Raw genomic sequence first — 6,000 nt, 5'->3', positions numbered from 1 at the left:
GCCTTCTAGCTGATTCAGATTCTCAGAGCCGCCGCCCTCTCCTGTCAGAAAGGTCCTGGCACCTGACTCTCACAGAGCTCCCCTGGGTGCTCCTTTAGCTCACTCAGACCTGCAGGGAGCAGGTGATGTGCGGGGCACCCGGAGCAACACAGGGCAAACCCAGGACGAAGGAGGAGAAGGAGGCTGGCAAGGCATGGGGCAGGGCGGGGAGATGAGGGGAACTCAGAGCAAGTCCGCCCAGCCACAGTCCGCTGACCCATCTGCATCGGGGGCTAGCACGCTCTTGGCGCCCCAGAAAATCCCCGTGCGGGCTTTGGGCGCGCTGCCCTTCCGACTCGGATTCGTTTCCCTTTGCCAGCTGGAGGTCTGAATCTTTCCCTGGTTGGTCGGGCCCCCCTCCTGGTAGCTGTTGATCTCCAGTCCCCAGGACCCCCTACCGCCAGGCATCTCCGCCCAGCCACGGCAGGTGCGGGGCTGGGGGTGGGGGCGGGGTGGGGAGGGGAGGGGTAGGGTGGGGTGGGGGGAGGATTTGGAGCGAGTGTGACTCAGGAGACCGGGAGGAGGGGCTAAAAACATTGAAGAAGCCTGTTTCAGCAGCTTCACGCTCCGGCACAGCAGAGAGCGCTGGGAGCCGGAGGGGAGCGCATCGGTGAGTCAGGCTGCCCTGAACCGAGCCCCGAGAGAGGGGTGCAGCGAGGGCGCCAGCAAGGGCGCCGGCGGGTCGGGGTGGCTGGGCTTCCCAGGAGAGTATGCATGGATCCTGGTCTGGCGAGATCTCAGGGGACGTCCTCAAGCTCCCGCGGGCTGAAATGCACCCCCTGAAAATAATGTCCCAAAGTGGGTGTCGGGGCGCGAGACCCTCGGTGGGGAGGCGAGTCCGAGGAAGCACCGCTCACTGTGGTCGTGGAATTCCCAGTCCCAGGAGAGCTGGGAGTCTGGTAGGCACCCCTAGCGCCTGCAGAAGCCGCAAAGCTGTGCTAGGGAGGACTAGCTCGCGGGTTAGAAAAGAACTGCGCGCAAGTGAGAAAGAGCAAATGAGCACGGAGAGAAGGGATGCGCGCGCTGGCTGCAAGCTGGCGGGGGCTGGCGGACTGGTGGCCAGCGCTGCGGAGGGCGAGTGTACAACACGCGCGGGCTGGGGAATGCGCCAAGTCGGGAAAGTGCTACGTTGCCCCTAGATGAGGGGACGAGACGGGTAGAGCGTGTTAGACTTGGTGAAGGGAATGGAACGTGAGTTTCGGAACTCCTCCGCGTGTTGCAAGAGGAATGGAAGTAGCGATTGTGGGACCGGGGATTGACATAAGAAGCTTGCGCGCCAAACGCGGGGTCCGACGTGCTAAGGCCGGACACGGAATCTGCTGGATATCTGCAGCTCGAAGACGCCAAAGTTTAATCCTGCTACTTGGGTCTTACGCTTTATGCTTTACCTCCAAACGTCTACTGCTAGGTGTGGGAGAAGCTGGCACCCAGGGTTGGGGCGGGCAGCGCCTTGGGTTCAGGAGGCTAGGCTGTAAAGGAGACAGAGAGGACTTGGGGGTCAGGGAGCTGTAACTTTGAGTCAATGTAAACAAGCAAGCGGCTGAGCTCCGTTTGATTACAATGATTACACACACACACATACACACACACTCTCTGAGATTCTTATGGAAGGTGTTTTCTGCTTGAACTTTCTTGTCTCCTATGACTTGAGAGATTAAAAAAAAAAAAAAAAGAGTCTGCTTGCCAGGCTGGTTTTTCTAAGTAGTTCCAGGCTGGAAGTTGTAACAGTTTGAAGGATAATTTATGGGTGTTTCGTGTATTAAAGTGTATTAGAGCAAAGCCTTTTGGGTGCTGTGGGTATTAAGGAAAACTTAGTGCACGTTCCCAGCTGGAAACCAAAATAGTGCTCTCCTGGGTGTCTCTGCCCCATCTGTCATCTGAAGCCAATGGAAATCCTGGAGAAAAGGCACTTGATTAATTGTCCTGCCTCCATCCTCTGAACAGTGCCAGTCCCCTCCACCCCGTACGTACATGACCAGTTTCATTCTGCAAATTCAGCAATGGCAGTGAAGGACCCACCAGGAGCTTCTCTCCAGGTCTTCCAACTCTTGAAATTGTCATCTAAGTGTACTGGGTGGGGGTGGTGGGGAACTGTTTCTCCCTTTCAAAGCAATACAGAAGGGTAGCAGCTGTTGGTCCCTGCCATCCCTTTTTGCCCTGTGTTTACATTTTTCTAGAATGTCTGAAACTTTCCTTCTCTGCAGAGTCACAAAAGAAAGGCTACATTAGACCTGATGGGTTCCTTCTGTTGAATAAGTCAGGTGTCAGCTTGCATGACCTAAATGCTAATTCACAGTGGGCATTATACCCAGAGGTTCAGAGGGGACTTGCAGATGAGGGTGAGAGTAGTCTGGGAGCTGACACTGGCCCAGCCAACAATGACTAGCAGAAAAAATGAATGTCCCTCTTTTTGGTAGTTGGAAGGAGATGGAATTAGTGTCACATTCTGTCATACCCTTACACTGCTCTTTTCTCAACCTTTTTATACATTGTTAAGCCTGAAAGAGAAAATCTATCAGGGAGCACTGCAAATGGGAGACCAAGGTCTCTGGGGGACACTTGATTTGACAGAACTGTAAGAGGACCTCTGAAGATTTTAGAGCTAGCAGCTGGAGCCACTGCTGTCCTGGGGCAGCCATCTTACCCTAGAGTAGACCAGGCTTCCAGAGAGTTGTCGAATTGGGCCTACTCAGGACAATCATCCAGTGCCGATGGCTCTTTCCCTTCTTTTAATGCTTAGCAAGGAAGGAGGCCCTATTGCCTACCCCATTACTCCCCTGCCCCAAGGGCCAGTAGGCCCAAGGTGAGGTTCCACAGTACCATTCTTTTGCAGGAAGAAATCTGAAGGGGGCCCAACTGCCGACATCAGCAGGGAGAGTCGGGCACGGCAGGGCAGGGCTAGAGCCTGGGGGAAGTTTCTCATCATTACTAAGATTAAACTGATGAGCAAAATGCCACTTTACTTTTCAACGAGTGCTGAGCGGAACTGCACTGGTGGAGCGCACCTCATCAGAGCTTAAAGAAACTACCCAGAGATAGGGCCACTGCTCTTCTCCACTGGGCAAGGCCCTACAGAGAGCAACACCGGAGTGAGGCCCAGGGGCCCAGCCATTTACCTTCTGCCAGTGGGAACTCATAGGGACTTCACGGTCCATCACAGGCCTTGGAGACCTTTGCAGGCAGCAAATACTCCCTACTCTCAAGAAGCAGCAGAAGGTCTGCTAAGGGTGTGCATCAAATTCCTGGATGTCTGTGAGCATACACCCATGTTCCCAGAAAGTGTGTGTTTCTTTGACTGACATCTCTAATCTTGCAGACTGCCAGGTGTCAGACTTGGCCAGGCCCAAGAAATCAGTGGAAGGGGGTATCAACTATTAGTTTCGGAGAACACTGTATGGTGGCATCAGGCAAATAAATGAGAATGAAAGACCCTTCCACAACCCATTCCCTGGGGACCTTGCTTCCTGATAGGAGGGTGAGGGTGACAGTTAAGATCCTGACTCCAAATGGCAGTTAGACTAGGATAACTCCCCCACCCACAGGCCAAAGTGCAAATAGAGAAATTGAGGCTGTGGGTCATTGGCCTTTCACTTGGGTGTGCCCCGGCGCGGAAATATCCCTGTTTGAACTAAGGAGAATAGACCTTCAGCCACAAAGTTTAACCAAGACCAGAAAAATGAGAACATACCATAGAGGAGAGGGTTTTTCTGTGGTTCAGTATGTTTTCATTGCTCTTCTGTGGGCTGCATTACATGCTTTTGAGGAGTTTCTATAGACTGTTAGTCTTAGACTAGAGCTTAACAGGAATCAGATTACAAAGTTGAGATGATCTCTTGATATTTTCCTCCTGTATTTTGGGCAAACTTCCCATGGTGGTTTATAGAAACGGGTGGAAAGTCATTGGGGCAACTTGAGCAAGTCACTAAATTACTCAGGAAATCTATGAGACCAGTGGATTGATTTAATATTGTTTCTCGATGGGACTGTTGACATCTCACGGCGATTCTTGGTTAAGTGCGATCAATCTACACAGCACAGAAAGTGTAGTACCCATCCCCATCTCACCTACTAAATGTCAGATGTCATCGTGATAGACAAGCATGCCCCCATAAAAGGCTAACTGCTTGTTAATTAAAGATGCTGCTGCTCCCAGTTGAGAATTCCCTTGAAAATGATCAAAAAAGGCCTTTCTTCTTGGTCTGGTACTAGGTCCCTGAATTGTGGTTTCCAAAGTCCAGATCCTGTCAAGTGTCACTCTTTGCCTTCTGTGAGTAGAATTTGACTACAAATAACCCACAGGAAAAGAAATCCAAAGAGTCTGTGTGTATGGAGGGGGACTGGGGTATCAGAGCATGGCAGCTTCCTTCTCTGCCATATGCTATTAAAAACACAGGCAGACTGCCTGCCCCGGGAGTCCCCAGCACCAGGAGGAAATCCTCTCCTTTGCTAAATGGATCATATTCCCCTGAAGCAGAACCCCACCACGACCCTCAGCCCTGACAGCATTTAATACAATGTGAATACATATTGATACCAAATAATACAACTCTACCGAAGCTGCGAAAATAAATGAGAATCAATACATGACAGTTGATGGAAAAAAATGCTACACTAGTGGAGTGGTGCTTGCAACCAGCACTGGGTTTATTTTCAAATAGAACAGCTCATGTTATCCTCACCTCTTCACCAAGAATCTCACTAGGGGACCAAAAAAAAAAAGAAAAAAAAAGAAAAAAAGAAAAAGAAAAAACCAAAACCACTTGTTTACTTATAGTGTAAAGGTATGAAGGGAATAATATCTATGGGAGGTATTATAGGAACATGTCCTGGCTGCTCACTCCCAAATCATTAGAAGTAGGAGATGAAAATCAATGCAGGGTCAAGGCTATCAGAGCTTGCAGCTAGTTCCTAGTGGTAATCTTGTCCCTCTGCCAAAAAGAAGAAGAAGGAGGAGGAGGAGGAGGAGGAAGAGGAGGAGGAGAAGGAGGAGGAGAGAAAATGGATGCAGGAGATATAAGGAGGTTCCCAAATGAGGCTGGTCTAATGACAAAAATCTGTGAGGTGGGACTAGCTACGATGCTTTTTGAATTGCCCAAGAGTTTGACCAACTTCTTTCACGTGTGGGAAGTCTTTTTTATTACCAGTAGTATTAGTCAGAGTCAGACAGCCAGAAAACTTCCCTGAAAATTCACCGCTAGGCAAAGCAGCCGGAGAGGTTTTGGCACTGCCTATGTGGCTTTTGCAGGTGGAGCACCCTGCAAGGGGAGGGAACTGGCTATGAGGTCAATGGGAACAAACAGCCTAAATATCGCACAGAAGCCATCCCATGCTGGGCAGTTATGATCCACTACTTTTGGAATCATTTCCCAGTAACCACAGGTATTTGCTATCTGGTACAGACCAACTGATCTTCCTGTTTCCCTTGGCTGTTCCTTCAGTAGCAAGGGCTGGTGGTATTTATCTCCTTCCCCCTGCATGCTGTTCTTCCATGAGCCCAAGGAGGACTGTCCATTCTGAGGGAAACTTCCCCAAGAGCCCAGCTCTTGCTCAGGGAGGGGGGAAGCATTCTGTTCTCAGTCCCTGGTCCCTGCTCGGATCACAACCCTCATTTCTCACAAGGTGACTTGCATTTCTTTCTTGCTCAGTCTGGTGAAATGGCAACCTGTTTTTGGATCTGAGCAGACCTGGCTCAGAGGTCAGCAGACTGAGGTATATACTACCTTGTCATTGTAAATAACCACGTGTCGAACCTCCACAGTGTGTGGGAGATGCCAAGGGGGGCAGGCTCCCTGTGGGTGGAGGTGATGTGTCAACCAAAAAAATAAAAATAGGAGGAAAAAAAAAGTAAGATTTAAAAAAGGGAGAGGTCATACTGGGTTCTAACTGCCTGAAAGATGCTAGACTAGATAAGTAGGGAGAAAGGAGACAGCATTGCCAGCAGAGCAGAGCAGACACCCAGGT

General features: G+C 50.4%; 1 protein-coding gene across 1 annotated transcript in view; it reads left to right on the top strand.

Annotated features, from left to right (window-relative positions):
* Nucleotides 1–575: 575 nt before the first annotated feature.
* Ngf (nerve growth factor) overlaps nt 576–6,000 on the top strand; it is a 49,276-nt gene continuing 43,851 nt past the window's right edge. Inside the window, exon 1 of the mRNA XM_005334910.4 lies at nt 576–649. The gene's annotated coding sequence lies outside the window, so the exon portion shown is untranslated. The remainder of the gene's footprint in view (nt 650–6,000) is intronic.

The sequence above is a fragment of the Ictidomys tridecemlineatus genome, chromosome 11, assembly GCF_052094955.1.
Source record: "Ictidomys tridecemlineatus isolate mIctTri1 chromosome 11, mIctTri1.hap1, whole genome shotgun sequence".
Lineage (NCBI taxonomy): Eukaryota > Metazoa > Chordata > Mammalia > Rodentia > Sciuridae > Ictidomys > Ictidomys tridecemlineatus.
Note: the sequence above shows the minus strand (reverse complement) of the source record. Positions and strands in the feature narration are given on the sequence as shown.